The following is an 18,377-nucleotide window of genomic DNA, read 5'->3' on the forward strand; positions in this document are numbered from 1 at the left end:
AATACTGATCCTAAATATAAAGAGACATAACACAATGTAATGTGCAGTCCCCTGGACTCTTCCTGGTGCATCATATATATGCTCAGTGTGCGTCCTTCCTTCCAGCTCTGCACCCCCAGCATCCCCAGGACTGGACGGGCAGTAATTTGTCCTCAATCTTGGAAAGCAGCTAGATCTGGAACCTGGCCCATTGATGATGGTTGAAGTTGAGATGAAGTTGTGTGTCATGATTACTTTTTGTATTTGTTTTTGCTCTAGGCAGTGGGAGGTGCAAGGAGGTAGATTTGAAGACTGAGAAAGTCTCAGTGCTTTTAGACATCCCCTAGAAGCTACAGTCTGCCCATTTGGGACTTGCTTTGTTTGATTAGATAATCACACCTTCTGCTCTAGGCGCGACTTACCCAGTGGTAGTCAGGGAGGAAATTATTTCCCTCTGTTGATACTAACATACAGTTGATGATGGTAGCTAACGGCTCTCAGTTTTAATATTTCCTCTTTGGTCCTCAGGAGAATCAGGTATTAGTCTCTGCCGGAAGCAAAGTATTGGTCACTTCCGTCAGAGGTGAAGGTCTTGGCTCCCTCCAGTCGGTTGGTGAAGTGGTTTCCGGCATGTGTGAACATCTGCGTAGCCAACTTTCACGTTACTGCTTCAAAAGTTACAAAAGGATTTGTTGAGTCTGAGCAGGGACTTGTCCAGCATCCTGAGGCTCTGTGGTTCTTCTGTAACCCAGGAATGTGTTGTCAGAGGTATATGCTGTCTGTGAAAGTAGAAGGTGGAGCTTTCTCTCTCTCTGTCTTGCTTCCTTCCTCCTCATTCTACATTCTTCTATTTCCTGACCTCAGCACAATGGATACACTTTTACTCTATCTTGGGCAGAGCCCTAGGGTAGTCAGGGGTTCTTGTGTTCTCTCTCAGTGGGCTCCTGTGTGGTAGAAGGGGTCTGATGGCCAATGGATGAAGAGCCCCATGAGTCCTGGGTAGACTGCTGCCAGATGTTTACTCCTGGTTCACAGAGCGCGTGTTTGCTCTGTACCCTGATCCCCGTGCTTGTCTGGAAATCAGTGAAACTCAGGGTCTTTAGGACATCACAGTAAATTAGTTGTAGTCCTAACCTTGAGAAGCTCATAGTCTAGTTGGAGAGAAAGACATACATAAAAGTGAAATACACGTTAGAAAGATATTGTTTACAACACACATCTATTGATCGCCAGATATGTTTCCATTGTCATGTTAGGTGCTTGGGAAATCAAGGTAAATAAGTGAAAGACTCAGGTTTCCAGGGGCTTAGATGACAGGGTGGGGGAATGGAAAGAACTGGGGACATTGGGAAAGGTTTCCAGAAGGAGGAGGTCTGACTTTAGAACTTCTCAGTGAACATGGAGTTGTCATCTGGATCACTAGGTCTGGATAGGGTCTGGGGGTGGTGTGACTGATAGTAGAGAATGGCTGGGTAGGTAGGAGTCTGTCATCTTCCACTTGTGCTTCAGTCTCTGGCTCATTTTTCGCCAATCTCCTGCTGTCAAATGCATCATGTTGATTTTGAGCTGCACTGGTATTATTTCCATGGTCATCTTTGGGTGATCAGAGCATGCTGGGTGTATGTTCCCAAGCTAGCAAGCATCTCTACATTCCAGGGGACAAGGGTTCCTTTCAAGAGTTCCTGATAGCAAATCTCTTCTGCTCTGTTGTCTAGCCTCAAGAAAAATGGTGGCATTGGTAAGAGGTTTTAAAATAATCCACAACTGGACCTCTCAGATTAGGGTGCTATCTTCCTTATCTATTGCTACTTAACAAATTACCCCAAATTTAGCACTTTAAAAAAAGAAACATTGATTATCTCACAGTTTCTGTGAGTCAGGAATCTGGGAACAGCTTAGATGGGTGCCTCCAGGTCTGCCCTGAGGTTGCAGTCTCATCTGAAGGCTCTGCTGGGGAGGACCCACCACATCACTCAGTCATATCATTGGCAGGATCCAGTTCCCTGTGGGTTCTTGGCTTTGGAGCCTCAGTTCCTTTCTCTTCCCATAGGCAGTTCCCAACATGGCAACTGGCTTCCCTTAAAGCAGGTGAGCAAGACAGAATCCTTCCAATCAAGCCATATCCTTTTTGTTACCCAGTCCTGGAAGTGACACACCGTTTCCCCTGCCTCATTCTCCTTTCTAGAAGCAAGTCACTACATCCAGCCCACAGTCAAGAGGAGGGATTGCAAAAGGGTCTGAAGAGCAGGAGGTGCAGTTACAGGGGGTCTCCTGGGGGGCTGCCTGTAACAGATACCCAAGCTTGCATGGCATGTGCTAAGGTACATATACTCAGTGCACCTCTGTAGATCAATTTTATTTGAAGACTGTTTTGGAGGAGAACTCCATTTGAAATCTGAATATAAGCTATGATATATAATTGCACAGAATGCAAAACTGGCATGACTTTTCAGAGGAAGAACACAAGTTTTTAATTAATGCTCTGCTCCTATACCTCTGCATCTTTGCCCACTTTAGCAGTTGGTGCTACTTTGGTGGAAATGTTTGCAAGTTCTTGATTGAGCTCTTTGCTGTAAAAGAGATGCTAAGACCCAGAGACAGGATGACTCTTCCAAGGCCATGGAGCCGGGGTAGCCTTGGGAGGGACATCTAAGGCACCTCTCACTCTGGCCCAGTACGTCCCCTCCACCTCTCCACACAGTCTCTGCTCCAGATCAGTCCATACAACGTTTAGGTGTGCTTTCTCTGCTTTTTGCACCCTGTGTCCTGTTCCAGAAAGAAATTTGGGAAATTGTTCCAGGTCAAAATTTGGAGGCTTGTTGTCCCTGTAGGTAAATTTCAGGGTCTGCATCTCCTGTTGAGTCACGCCATGTCCTGAAAAGTTGCATAAATCAGTGTTACTTGGCTCAGACAGTGTGTCTCTGCAGTTATGAATAACATTTGTATTAAGAACAGTGAGCCGATACACAGCATTGCTGTGAGACTGACAGGATCAGACAGAAAACCTCAGCCAATACTTTCTGTCTGGCAGAAAACCCTTTTCCAGAGTATCCGTCTCCTCCCCTCACCAAAATAGTCTTTTTATAAAACCAAGCTCAGCAGTAAATTTCATAGAAGTTGACAGGTTCCCTTAGAGCCCACCTTAGCATTCCTAAAAAATTAATAGAAGTGGGAGATTTAAAATGTTGGTCAAGCTCATTAGTAGCCCTGCAGCCAAAATATGGAAGGCGATCTGTAGTCATTGAGACTGTCACTGGCCAGTGTCAATACTTTTCCCCACTCCATGATCCCTTTTGGCTTTCAATATTTTTTTAATACTTTTGGTGCTTTCAAAGTGTTTCTTATCAATTGTTTAATTTTCATTGCAAATCCATAATAGGAAATAGTTTACAGTGGGACAATTAGATAAAGTGGAATTTGGAGTAAGGAGACTCTCATGTATTAGTTGCATAATCTTACTTACATCCTTTAATCATTTTCAAACTGCTTTCCATATCTGAAAATAATAGTGGTAGTAGCACCTACCTTTCAGATTCTTCTGGGCTCACAAAGCAGCATGTGTATTTAAAGTGCCAATTGTGTATGATATTTAGTGCATAGTTAGTGCACATTAAATGTTCATTTCCAATCTCCTTAGTAGTTTGTGACTGCTGGAAACCACTCTGGTTCTTTTCTCTATCAGGCCATCGTCTCAGTGTCCTTACTTTGTATTGTCCCCTTGGCTTGGGTCAGACCTGTGGCATTTGCATATGTCACCCCAGCTTTTATCTTTTTCTGAATAACTAAAAGCCTTAACATTTATAATTTTGCTCAATGGCTCCCAAGACGTAAATACAGACATCATAATATGTTCATATTTTCTGGTCTTTGGAAATATAGTCATTCTGGGAACAAGCTATTCGTACATTGTGTTTCATGAGGATGGTCTATTGAGAGGTCAGTGTTGGTTCAGTCCAGAGAAGATCGTTCAGTCCAGAGAAGGCATCCCACTCAGTTGCCATCAGCCAGCTATTCCTTTGTTAATGGGAGCTTCTCTGGGACCTGCCCAGGGCTGACCCTCTCTAGTTCCTCTTTGGACTTCTTTAGGATGACATCACCTCCCCCTGCTTCAATGGCGACTGGCTTGAGTTATATCAGTTATTAAAAATGATCTAATATTTTCCTTTTAAATCTAGGGCCCTGGCTCATTCTATGATTAAGCTGGTGATTTATTCATAATACGGTACAAGACGGCTGCAGCCACTCTATGATGTAATCTAAGAATGACATGAAAACAAAATAGGCTTTTACATAATGAAAGTGTTCCTGTAATACAGTTTAGGGCAAGCTTTTTTTTTTTTCCCATTGAGAATGGAGATGGATTCTTTTACTTTTCCTCCAATCCTTTCTCTGTTTTTCCATTTGTAAGTCTTAAGGCCTTTAAGTCAATTAAAAAAAAAAATAGCAGCATTGAAAACTCCACAAAGACTGTGTTTGACTCTTCTAATCTTGTCCTGTCTTCATCTTTGTTCTCCTCTCCCACCGATCTTCGTGGCCTCTGTTTTGGCTCCAACTCTCTCAGAAGCCCATAGCCTCCTCTCATCACCCATGGTCCTCCCCATTTCTTTGCTTATGCTGTGCTTGCTACAGGAAATGCTTTTCCAATCTTGAAATTTTTTCGCGTAAAGGCAAATAGAGCTTACTGGTTCCTACAGGTCTGCTCAAATGCATTGCTTCCTCCAAGCCTTCTCTGAAGCTTCTGCCTCCTATTGGGAAACCCTTTCTTTATCTGTATTAATACAACAGCAAGCTCCCCATCCCCACTCCCAGGAACACTGATAGAGTATCAGAGTTGGAGGAGGACAAAGGACTCAGGAATATGGGGACGGGACCTTTGTAGTTCTGGTTCTTTTCCTGACCCTGAGACACAGAGAGGTCATAGGTCATCTCTGAGCTCCAGTTTTCCTCATCTGAAGAATGAGTAGCTTGGATTTTATGTGGCCACATGGTAGATTTGTAGTGGCTGTTTGAGTGCTGTGTGGAGAAGGATTCTGAAGTTGTGCCTGACCATGATCATTTAGCAATGTCTGCCATGACTGAGGATGGGGAAGGGCATGGGGAGGTGCACAGAGATTGCTGGGCAGTTTTTGGACTGGATGATTTAGAGTTCTCTTTTTCGTTTACCTTCTGAGATGCTTTGATTTGTTGACTTTAAGTGTCTCACCAAGGTCACACAAGCAATCCAGTTCTCAGGTGTAGAGATGGCTAAAAACTACATATTCTAATGCAGGCTGGCCAGCTGGGACCAACAGGACTAGAGGGGCCATGGTTTACCAGAGGCACAAGACTCCCCAAATTCTGAATGTACTTGGGGTGGAGTGAGGTCAGAAGATGCTTCAGCTTTCTAATTTATGTCAATGATAGCATTTCAAGGTCAAGGGGGGAAAGTTAGGTTACTCTGCCAGGGTCTTCCTGGGTGGTCTCACATAGTTACTTCTCATGTTCTTTTGAATCCCCTGTGCCCATCTCCCCAACCCCAGACAAAATGCTCAGCTCTCCAAAGAATGCTAAATTGCTTGAGCAGTAGATCAGCTCCAAAAATAGAAAAAGAAAAGAAAGTCCTGGAACAGTGAGAGATGGAGGGAAGGGAAGGGTGCAGTTTAAGATGGTTGATGGCACCAGAAATCAGAGCCTTTGAGGGATGAAAAAAGGAACTGGAAGTGGTTAGTATGGAGAAGAGAGAAAGGGGTGGAGGAGGAAGGAGCACGGTGGGGGGGACTGTGCCCTAGAAGGGAATACAAACTCCCTCTTTGTGACCCCAGAAGGTTCTGGGAACATTGGGTGGAAGTAACAGAAAGACAGTGTGAGGGAGTGTGTTTTAGTATTAACAGCAGACTGCAGTGGCATTGGCCATTTCTGGGGTTATGAGTTCCCTATCTCTGAGGGTATTTAGATAGAGGCTGATACCAATGGGTCCTCTCAGGGGAAATTAGATATTGTTAGACTGGATACCCTTTAAGGTTGTCCTGGAATTTTCTGAAGAGATGTTTTGTGTGCATTTTGTGCAAATTAAATAATTTCCATTTTGAAATGAAGGCTTTATGGAGGAAAGTGATTCTTCTTTTCTCCATGGTCTTGGCACACAGAAATGCTGACTTATCTTGGGCAATCTTTTGTTTCACTTAGCATTATTGATGAAGGAAAGGAGGCTAACTGAAGATGTCTTGGTACTTGTTTGTGCTGAATGTATTTTTGAGGATGATTTCTGTGCTTCCTTTTAAGATAGTTCCAGAGAATTCAGTTCTGTTTGCCTCCTTCAGTCTGTTCCCCGCCCACTCCCCCTCCAGTGTCGAGAGCTTGCTTTTTCTGTATTATCTGAGTGCTTTGTTTATACCTTCAGTGGAGCATTCATGTCACTTTGCTCTGCTATATAAACAGATTTCCAGTCTTCCTTCTCCACTCGGTTGTAGACGCTTCCTAAGAGCATAAATCTTGTCTTTTTCCGTAAGAGGACTCTTGGTGTCCAATGTAGTGGTTTGCAGATTATTGTGATGACTCATTAACATAACAACTGGGTGTTTAGCACCTACTATGCGCTAGACTACTCCAGGTGCAGGGAATTGAACCGTGAACCAAATCAGACAAACCTGTTTGATGGAAACAGACCACCATCAATGAGTAAATAGATAATATTTAGGTTGTGATCTGTTTTCAGAAGGAAAATAAGGCAGGCTAAGGGCACAGAGGGTGGCCATGACACAGATTTAAATTCATTGATCTAAGAAGGTCTTACTGATATGAGTGTACAGGAGCAAGGCCTGAAGGCTATGAGTTAGTAAGCTGCAGACCAGAAGGGGAAGAGTGTTTCAAGCTGAAAGAAAGCAGTTGCCAAGGCCCTGAGGCTGAAAAGTGAGGCCAGTGTGACTGGAGTAGAATGACCCAGGTGAAGAGTACAGGAGAGGGGTCACCCATTCTCATAAAGATAGATGCAGCAACAAATATTTATTAAGAACATATCGAAGATGCTCAGAAAAAAAGATTGCCTTTGTGGTTTAAAGAATCCACAGAAATCTAAGCAAAGGATGGCAAAACTTATTTCTGGTTTTCAACTCTAAGATATAGGGACAGTGACTGGAGAATGGGGACTGTTTGGGGCGGGGGTGGGGGGGGCAGCTCAGAACAAGTCCATTTGCCGAGGGCACGGCTTCCCTCCTGTCTGTCGCTCTCCATGGTGGAGGACCTGCCTTTCCGAGTCTCTGCTCCTGCGTCAGGCGCACCTGCAGGGAGGCTGGGGCCCCGGGTGCAGATGGGCAATTGCATGCCTAATCACCCATTCAGGCACCCACTTATTTGTTTTCCACATGCAAATATGGGTTTTCTGCAGATGGATTTAATATATTTGTTGCTTCCCCATTTTATTTAAAACAAAACAAACGACCAACCATGTCAGTTGAGGGCAACAAATAGAAACATGAGTATTATACGGTCTTTGCTATTCGTGCTGATTACATGGCTGAGAGGAATCCTAGGCAAATCAGTCTTTTCTGTGTTCGATTTTATTTTTACTTTATAGTGCCCCTGCTTACTCTCATTATTGTTTAACTTTTTTTTTAAAGAGGGATGTGATATTATTTATCCTTAATCATTTTTTCAGTTTTTCGGGCTTCATATTATTTCTGTGTGGTTTCCACTTTCACCTTTTTAGTTTCTGAACTTCTGACCCATTGTTAAAAAAAATAAAAAAGGCATCATGGAGACTCCAAAGGCCATTGGCAGGTGGTGCTTGAAACTTCTTTAGCTTGGAAATAAACAAACAAACACAAATTAGAAGTATTTGCTCCTATTGATGTGCTATTATTACTTATTGTGCAAGATCATGCAAAGAGTCATCTCCATTTACCTGGGAGCTCTAGGTCAACACCAATACCAGAGACAGGGCTTTGAAGGGTGTTTGCTTTGATGGCTAATGAAATTTCAGAGCTCTAAGGAAGGATGTCAGAATTGATAGAGACTTTGGCGTTCATTATATCCCAAATGCCTCACTTTACAGTTAGAGAAACTGAGGCCCAGAGAGGTAAAACGACTTGTTCAAGATGTCAGAGAGTAAGGGGTAGAGATCGGACTCGAACAGCCGGAGTCCCGGCAAGTGGCTGCCTCTGTGGCCGGGGGATGAAGAGACTGCTGGAGCCCCCCTGAGGATCTCATCTCAAGGTGAGGTCTGTGTGTAAATGGGGTTCATGTGCCCTATGTTTGTGTCTCTTATAAACTAGCTAAAAAATCCTTTTGGTGTCAGATCTTAAGCAGGGAAGCAGTGATGGGGATTGTGGAGGAACTACTTGCAGCTTGCCTAAATAACAAGATTGTGGACTGGATAAGAGGGATCTTGGGGTGAGCATGTGTGTATGTGAGAGAGAGAGGAGATGAGCAAAGTAAGAGGGAGAGTATAGACCGCTTGGCAGTAGGCAGCGAGGCACAGGATTTGTGAGACAGAGGAAGTCTGCAGCTTACTGAATTGGGCTGCTTTATTTTGTAGGAAAAGAGAGACTGATATCTAGCATGACTGAGAGCCTTGCTCCCAATTATCCAACTTGAACTGAGTTGTTAGAGTATCAAGCCAGCAACATCCTCTGAGAGAAATTTTTACTTGAAAAAGTGCCGATCGCCACTATCAAATTGTATTTATTGGTTAGCCAGGAGTGCTGCTTATGTGAGAGGCAGCATCTGCTGCCTTGGGGGTTCTTTTCTCAGACATGATTTTGGCAGGAGGTGATTGTCAAGGTCTGTGAAAGCTGCATGCTCAGGTCTTCTCTGTTCTTGCCAACATGACAGATACCTAACCAGACATCAGATGAATGCTTAACTGACCTCCCCAATGGCCAGCTTCCAAATGACCCCCTGAAAAACTTAGGTTTGGAGATGAAGGCTAGTTAAATAACATTTGGTGGATCCTTAATTCGTTTCAGTTTTGAATGTTAAACGTTAAGATGCTGGATTACCGGGGATGTATGCAAAGTCCAAGGTGATGTTTTTGGAGGTAGCCTAAGAGCAGAAATGTCCATGTGTATGAAAAGGGCAAACTTGTCAGGAATGTACTGAGAGCACGTCCATGGGTAGTGGCTGCAGGAATGATAAATGGTTCTGGGGACAGCCTTGACCCCGAAGGCGTCCAGAAGCCGAGCGTGGTGAGTGAGGGAAGGACTGTCGGTATACGAATGCATTCAGCCTGCAGTGTCTGCTCTGTGCAGGGGCCCTCTCTGCAGCTGTCTGCCCTGAAGTACTCGCTGTCTTATTCCCCTGCTGATACCGCATGGCTTGATATAAATGCTTCCCACCACGTGCTGGAGGATCCCAGACACCGCCCGCAGCCTCTGTGTCCGTGTCAGACACAGCGTGTTGGGAGCTGAAGTGACTCCATCCTTTTTCCTGTGTCTTTCTGTCCCCTCTGCACCACTGTGTCCACCCACCTCCCCCTTCAAACAAATCCTAATTGTTTGAAGGCTCCTGTATGCGGATTTGTTTGCATTTGGTCACTGATTTGTTTCCTGTTCATGTCTGAAACGAATTCATTTAATGTGAAACCGCGTTATAATATACTTGAATTCTCTTTGACTATATGATTTCTTTTGTTTTTTCTTTTACTTAAAGAAGGTATTTTTCCTTCTCTCCTTGGACGTCTAGCTTTCTCGTCTACGCAGACAATCTATTTTTGAAGACTCTTCAGGGAGTTGCTGACTTTGTTAGAATTACTAGTGTAGAAGGCATTCGGATGACAGAATCCCACAGTTAACTTGCTTTTCTAGAAACAATTTATTTTCCCTTTAGCTCCAAGGAGTAGCAGTCGGGAATGGGGCGTTCTGAAAAGAAGAAAAATGTGCCAAATGAGTCGCAGATTTCCAGTGAGGTACACAGAAAAAAGGTTTTGATTTCAGTGACCTCTCTGCTCGTTGGAAAACTCTGGGCTGGTGGCTTTCATGATTCCCAGACTGAGCACTCTCGGGTTACCCTGAGTGATGTGGGGAAATCTCAGGGTGGAGGGTGCTCTCTTATTGGGCTCAGGGGTGTTATAGAGACATGCTGTCCTTTGGCATTAAGACACATCATTTCTTCCAGTTGGGTCATGTCTAAGGGCTAGTTCGGCTACATCCACATCCCCAACCAGAGCACAGAAGGAAGGCAGAGTGTCTGGGGAGTCAGCCTTCACGTGGGTTATGTTTGAGCATGGCCACTGGCCAAACTCTGTGATGCTTACTGATTTCGTTCAACCAGCTTCTTGAGTCTAGACGCAGGCCTGCATCTTACGTACCCCACCCACCCCCTTTGGTATTGTCTCTGATTTGTTTTGCATTTGGGTCTATTTGGTGTGTATTTTTAACACCCCTGAGTAAGAGGATGGCTGAGCTGAGCTCTGACCCCGGCTCTGCCGCAACCACCTGTGGAACTACCCTCAAAATTTTCATTTATTCAAGAAATATTCAAATGAGCACTTTTTACACATCAGGTACCTGAGACACAAAAATGTGTAAGACACGGTTCTCACCTTGGCTGCTTACAGTGGAGGCGGAGGGGAGGGGGGCGGTAGAGGACCACGTACACAAATAGATCACTGAGTGACTTCTCCTTTCTGGGTCTCCCTTTTACACGTGGAAGAGTCAGAGCTGAGCTAGGTGATGGCCGCGTTCTTTCTGAGGCTCACCTGTGGTCATTTCTATAGAACTCATCAAACATCCAATAGTCACTTACCTAACTAAAAATTGGCAAACGTTTCCCGTTACCCTCCAGTTAATCAGGAGTGGGGTGATGTTGAAGGTAAGTGAGGCAGTATCTACAAAATGCTTTAATAAGCAAGTTGGAAAAAGACATGCTATAAGTTTGAAGCATTATTATTAACAGAAAAATGAAAACAAGGGCTGATGTTTCTAGAGAGAGAACAGATGGTTCCTTTGTTTAGAATTTGAGTATAAAGGAGAGAGAAAAAGAGATACTTGCCATATTGTTTAGGCCCTGAATGTGAGTGACTTTAAAATACCAAAACAATCTGGTGAGGAAAGTCCCATGGATTCAAAATAGCTCCTACATTGATCAAACTATAATTAATTTAACAAAAAAAATGACAGTAAGAAAAATCCTAATAAGAAATGCCACGGTGACAATTGACAGAACCTAACAAAATCTCCCATTTTTGCATCAACTCTAGAAACTTATTTTTTCCTGTGTTCAAGACTTATACCACACAGCAGAACAAATTAGTGGGAACTGATTTAAAACTGTGTTTCTTTCAAAAAAGTCATCCCCGCCCCCCGAGTTATTTCAGTTTCCCATGACTCATAAAGGAAATCTTCAGGATTCACAAAAAATTGGCAATCCTCTCCTACCTTTGCTGTTGGAGGCTTCTAGAAAAACTGTGCTTTGGGGGCATTTTAAACCTCAGAGGACATGGGTTGGGATTGCAGAAGGCAGGGTCTGGAGAAGCTTTTCGAGAAACTTGTGGACAAAATGTTGTGAAATGGTTTCTTTCTCTCTTCCTTCATTTCTGAATTTCTTATTATCTGTCTTTGCAATGCACAGTTAATTAATGTATCCTTTTGGTAGGATCCTTGCACTCTTGTTTCCTATTACTCTTGAGCTGACAAAAAGTGGGCCAGAAGAATGAGGTCTTGGGCCACCAAGCCTTTCATCTCCTCTTAGGATGCAGCCTGTGTGCTAATGCCTCCCATACAACGAAGATGGCAAAATAAATTTGATAATCAAATAGTAAAGTTTGTTTCCTTCTCCAACCCTCAAGTTTTTTATAGGTTAAAACAACTCTGCTTCTGCCTGTGCCCTGCTTAATTAAAAAAAATCAAATCATGATGTGTTAGGGAAACAGAAAGATTTCCATTTCTTGACTGTAATTGTAGAAATATATATTCAGAATTTTCCATTTGTTGGCCAATACCATAGAATATTGTTCTGTGATGTGAGAATTTTCTAAAGGAGAAATGACTGAGAGTACCCCTTGTGTGTTGTTATATCGTTTAGTCATCTGAGTACGTACGTTTCTTTATCCCTTGTCATTTCTTGCTCTCTAAAATGAGATTCACAAGATCTCCATGACATTTTTTTCCCCATTTACGTAAAATTCATGGTTCTCGAGAGTTTTGGGAACAGATATTTCTAGGCATCTATTCATTTTTCTGAACTTTAAGTGGAATGATGACCCATAAATGCATGTAATCATCGGGCTCAGTAACTTACAGGTGCCTCTAGGAGGCAGACACCCTGCATTTCCTTGCACTAATTTGCTTGTGATTAACATTCTCTGCCCTTTCTCATATCCCATACTCATATTCTGAAATGTAACTATGGGGTCTTCTTTCCCTCTTGCACTGAATATCTTGCTCAAAGTTACTAATCTACTGCATGCATGCATGCAAACTTGCTTCAGTCATGTCTGAATCTTTGCGACCTCATGGACTGTGGCCCGCTAGGCTCCTCTGTCCGTGGGATTCTCCAGGCAAGAATACTGGAGTGGATTGCCATGCCCGTCTCCCGGGCATCTTCCTGACCCAGGGATCAAACCCTAGTCCCTCGGGTCTCCTGCATTGATGAGCAAGTTCTTTACCACTAGCACCACCTGGAAAGCCTGACTAATCCATCAAGTTACAGCAAACAACAATTTATTGACATCTGAGGCTTTTCTTTCATTTTATGACCTCAGATGAGAGGTTTTGAGTCTCAGCTTACTTTGCTAGAGGTTAGTGGACAAGGCCTGGTGAGGGGACTCTGGTCGTCTTGTCACCTGGATGAGCTAGAATAGGACTATAGTCATCCTATATGTAAGGGCTTGACTTTCTGACCTTCAGAAATCAGAGAGGCATGTCGGTGTGGAGTGTGGGGACCTCAGTGTGACTAAACTCAAGTCACTTGATCTTTCTGAGCTTCACTTGACCTATCTGTGAAATGGGGTAATGACCTCTTTTCTGCATGAAAGCCGGGGGCTTTCCAGGGAACTTCTAGAAAGACACTGATCTATGATCCTATGATAAAGTACCCTGCCCGAGGTACTAGTTTCCAGGGACTTGAGGGGGGAAACAAAAACAAAACAGTGGAGGATATTTTTAGAGGCTTAGACAGTTTATAGACTGTTTTGTGGGAGAGCAATGCCTTTGAAAAGTTAAGGAACCTTTTTACATATTATGTAAGGAAATTGATAAAAACTGATACTCATTTATGCAAAACACCTTAAAATCAATCACCTTTTCCCCTTCTAGCCTGGTGGAAATGGCTTGTCATTTTCACCATTTTATTTTTATGGAAACTGAACCAGGGAGAGAAATAACAGAATCTGTCAGGGTCTGTCTGTCTGAGGATCCTATAAGGCAGGAAGGAGATGGTTGAAGCTTTTCCTAGAGCTTAGGAGCTGCAGAGGAGTTTGCAGTCTTCCAGTCCAGTGGTTTGTAAGCCCACCTGCCCTATTAAAATCTCTGGAGGAATTAAGAAAAAGATGCCCTGTTCCTAAGTTGCTCACCTGAATTAGAGTGTGTGAGCTTTGGTCTTATTTTAGAGCTCCTGGGAGACCCATTGATGTAGTCTTGATCTTTGACCTGTGTCTTTGGTGGTATCCTGGTAATAACCCCTCTTCATGGACCGTATTTCTGGGCGGTCGCGACCCTGACACCCAAGTGAAACCGCTAGATAACCAAGAATTTCACCCAAACTACATGGAACCACTGGAGAAACTCTACTGAAAAGGCTTATAAGTTCTGCGAGGCCTTGAAATAAAGGGAGAGAAGGGGTTAACATTTTTTTGTGGTATGTGCCTTCTTTTATGCTTCTGAGAACGTTTAAAATGATAGCAAGGAATATATTTCATTGCTTTAATTGTTCAAGGTCTTTTTAAAGTGTGTTCAATAAAATACCATTTAAGCTAACTGACCTTTATATTTTAATGCTTTTGGAAAGGAACAATACCTAGTATTCAGCTGCAGTATAATTTTTAATTATATATATATATATATATATATATATATATATATATATACACACACACATATATATATATATCTTTTTTTTTTTTTTTTTTCTGTCTGCTGAGGCTGTTTTGGAATCAAAGAGCTGAGAGTTCTGTTGCCTTCCCGGATATTTTACCTGTTTCTGTTTAAACATCAAGTTCTATGTTTGATGGTTCTTGGCCTCATAATGTGTAACCTTTGTATCTTTTTTTTCCCCCTCTGAAACTTATCAAGGAAGGAAACTTCAAGGTCTGATTCACTATTTTTTCCTCCTGTTGGGAAGTTCAGGTGTGTAGTGGAAGGTAGCACATGTGGGTTAATCTATATTTTGACCAAAAGAGTGCTTCTTGTCCCCCGCCACCCCCAAGCTTGTGCATTTGGTGATAGTTAACTTCAAAGGCCAGTGCTGATAGATTTTAAAAAATTGATGCTAGCTATTATCATGTTAGATATAGCTCATCTTCCAACTCTAAACTTGCTCTTTCTAGAAGGAAAATAGTACTCAGATTGCAAATGTGGTGAACTGGAACTTCAGAGGCTTGAATTGACCTACAAATCTTGTAATTATAGCTCTGGTTACATAGACACTGTGGCCTTGGACGGGTTAGGAATTATTTACTCCAGGAGTTTTAGAAGAAGAAATTATAGGATAATTTTCCATGTTAAGAAATTAAAATATGCAGCATTCTTTATGTATCTGTGAAACATATGGACACATAAATATTACATGGAATGAGGTAGTTTGGGCTTAATTTACTAATTATTTTCAAATCCTATTAGAAAATAGAGCAACTTTAAAAATGTTATTTATTTTTAATTGGAGGATAATTGCTTTACAATATTGTGTTAGTTTCTGCCATATATCAACATGAATCAGCCATAGGTATACATATGTCCCCTCCCTCTTGAACCTTCCCCCTACCTCCCACCCCATTCTGCCTCTCTAGGTTGTCACAGAGAGCTACTTTTTAATTGCTACATTCCCCCCGCCCCTTCTCTTTCTCCGTGGTTATTTTTATTTAATTTTTTATTGTAAATAATTTCGAACATAAAACGAATAGTCAAAACAACACCCATGTGCTTTCAAATTTTTTAAAAATTATTTCTTATTGAGGTATAGTTGTACAATATTGTGTAAGCTACAAGTGTACAACATAGTGATCCACAGTTTTTAGAGGTTATACTTAATTTATAGTTATTTAAAATATTGGCTATATTCCCTGTACTGTACAGTGTATTCATGTAGCTTATTTATTTTATGCATAGTAGTTTGTGCCTGTTAATCCCCTATCTGTATCTTGCCCTTTCTACTTCTTCCTCTCCACTGGTAACTGTGAGTTTGTTCTCTATATCTATCTGTGCCTGTTTCTGTTTTGTTATATTCACTAGTATGTTTTATTGTTTAGATTCCACATATAAGTGATGTCATACAGTACATATTTCCTCTCTGATAAATTACACTAAGCATTATACCCTCCAGGTTCATCCATGTTGTTTCAAATGGCAAAATTTTGTTTATTTTTTATGACTGAGTAGTATTCTATTGTATACATGTACCACATCTTCTTGATCCATTCATCTTAGGTTACTTCCATATCTTGCCTATTGTAAATAATGCTATTATGAACACTGGAGTGCATGGAACTTTTTGAGCTAGTGTTTTTGTTTTCTTCAGTAATATATCCAGGAGTGGAATTGTTGAGTCAAATGGTACAATACCTATATGCTTTTATCAGTTTCATGTATTGTTAACATTTCAAGCTATTTGCATTTTCCCCCATCTTCTTATGTGTGTGTACATACACACACACACACACACACATGTATATACATATACACACATGCATTTACATATTTATTTTTTATAGTATTTTTTCTATAGTGCTTGAGAGGAGGTTGCATATGTCATGATACATCATGGCCTCCTATGACTAAGTACAGTGTCTATTTCCTAATAATAAGGACCATCTCTTCATATTCACATTATAGTTATCTATTTCAGTACATATAACCCTGATGTAATATTTTAATCTACTGTTTTGTCAATTTGCCAGTTATATACTTGACAGAATTTTTCTCCTCTAGTAGAGAATCCAGCCTAGAATCAGGTAGTGCATTTACTTAGTTGTCATGTTTCTTTAATCCCTTCTAATCTGGAACATTTCCATAGCCTTTCTTCTCTTATGCCATTGACATGACTCTTATGCATTGAAGAATACAATGCCTCCCTTTTGAGAAATATAATATCCCTCATGTTGGGTTTGTCCTCTGTTTCTTTGTGTTAAAATTCAGTTATGCATTCGCTGCTAGAAGACTGTGTAGTTGATGCTGTGTCCTCCTCAGGAGGCTCCTGATGGTGTTTTTGATCACCTGGTCAATGTGTTGTTCAGTTTCTCCACTATATAGTTACCATTTTTGCTTTGCAATTATTAAGTAATCCATGAGGATATACTTTGTTCCTCATCAAAAATTTTCTCAAAATTTTCGTGGAAACTAGTCTTTACTATTATGTTTGCAGTGATGCTTTTCCATCATTAGTGATTCTTTCATGTTTATTATGCAACATTCTGCATTCTATTCTAAATAAGACTCCTTCCCTTCTCTTTCTGTCTGTTTCAATAGATATGGACTCCATATATCTGTTTAAATCTTATATAGTTCATAGTAGTATGTAACTGTTGTGATGATTAAATTGTCCCTGTAAGCTGACTCCTGTGTCCTTGTGATACGTTCCCATCTTTGCTGTTAGCACTTATTTACCTGCTAGGATAAAAGGATATTCTAGTTTGATCTGTATCTTCTCTCTCTGAGCTCTAAAATCAACTGTTTCTTCTCTCTGTCTTGATTCTTTTCAGTGGAGAATGGTGTTGGGGCCAATATTTGAGTGTTGCATGTTCTTGAGTACTGTGGTGCTTTGGGTCCTAAGCCCATTCAATAGCCATAGCTGGGAAATATTGCACATAAAAGCATATAGGCACGTGTGTGTGTGTATATATAAAGTGCTTAAATATATATATATACCTGTGCTATATGAGTGTCTATCCACATCAGTTCAGTTCAGTTGCTCAGTTGTGTCTGACTCTTTGCGACCCCATGAATGGCAGCACGCCAGGCCTCCCTGTCCATCACCAACTCCTGGAGTTTACTCAAACTCATGTCCATTGAGTCGGTGATGCCATCCAGCCATCTCATCCTCTGTTGTACCCTTCTCCTCCTGCCCCCAATCCCTCCCAGCATCAGGGTCTTTTCCAATGAGTCAACTCTTCGCATGAGGTGGCCAAAGTATTGGCATTTCAGCTTCAGCATCAGTCCTTCCAAAATATTGGAGTTTCCGCTTCAGCATCAGTCCTTCCAATGAACACCCAGGACTGATCTCCTCTAGGATGGACTGGTTGGATCTCCTTGCAGTCCAAGGGACTCTCACGAGTCTTCTCCAACACCACAGTTCAAAAGCATCAATTCTTCGGCACTCAGCTTTCTTCACAGTCTAACTCTCACATCCATACATGACCACTGGAAAAACCATAGCCTTGACTAGACGGACCTTTGTTGGCAAAGTAATGTCTCTGCTTTTTAATATACTATCTAGGTTGGTCATAACCTTCCTTCCAAGGAGTAAGTGTCTTTTAATTTCATGGCTACAATCACCATTTGCAGTGATTTTAGAGCCCTCCAAAATAACTGACACTGTTTCCACTGTCTCCCCATCTATCTCCCATGAAGTGATGGGACCAGATGCCATGATCTTAGTTTTATGAACGTTGAGTTTTAAGCCAACTTTTTCACTCTACCCTTTCACTTTCATCAAGAGGCTTTTTAGTTCCTCTTCACTTTCTGCCATAAGGGTGGTGTCATCTGCCTATCTGAGGTTATTGATATTTGTCCCGACAATCTTGATTCCAGCTTGTGCTTCTTCCAGCCCAGCGTTTCTCATGATGTACTCTGCATATATGTATATACAAATAATAATAATGATTTTATTTTTACCGTCATCATGACACAACACAAACCTGCTAACAAGAGTTCAGAGTTTGTTTGTGATCCTCTGCCCCAACTTTAACCCTGTCTAGGACTGAGCGTATACTGTCAAATACTGTATTTAGGAGTTACCTGGATTAGTTCTTTTCTCTTTATGATCCTTTCCCCCAACCCCTCAGAGTCATCATGTTGTTCATTTGAAATGTGTTTGGATTCAATTGTTTCAAACTTTGTTGTTTCAGACTTTGGGTTTCAGTTTCCTTTCTTCTCACCCTTGTCTTGTTGATTGAATTAAATTTTTTGAATATGTAAAATAATAACATGCTTCAGTTGTCAAAACTAAACAACAAAGTATCGTCCAGTATTTCTTCTACTCTCTTACCCAACCAGCCTCATTGTTTCCTTAGTTTCTTTCTTGTGTCTCTCGTATTTCTTTTTCTTTTTTACATA

At 41.6% G+C, this 18,377-nt stretch overlaps 1 protein-coding gene across 12 annotated transcripts in view; it reads left to right on the forward strand.

The window, feature by feature from the left end:
- Window positions 1-18,377, forward strand: part of LPP (LIM domain containing preferred translocation partner in lipoma) — a 723,640-nt gene that overhangs the window by 69,753 nt on the left and 635,510 nt on the right. Inside the window, exon 1 of one of the 12 annotated variants that reach the window (XM_061166818.1) lies at window positions 7,835-8,169. The exons of the other annotated variants lie outside the window; for them this stretch is intronic. The gene's annotated coding sequence lies outside the window, so the exon portion shown is untranslated. Of the gene's footprint in view, window positions 1-7,834; window positions 8,170-18,377 lie in introns of those variants that run through there. 12 annotated transcript variants of the gene reach the window in all.

This window comes from Dama dama, chromosome 19, assembly GCF_033118175.1.
Source record: "Dama dama isolate Ldn47 chromosome 19, ASM3311817v1, whole genome shotgun sequence".
NCBI classification, from domain to species: Eukaryota; Metazoa; Chordata; class Mammalia; order Artiodactyla; family Cervidae; genus Dama; species Dama dama.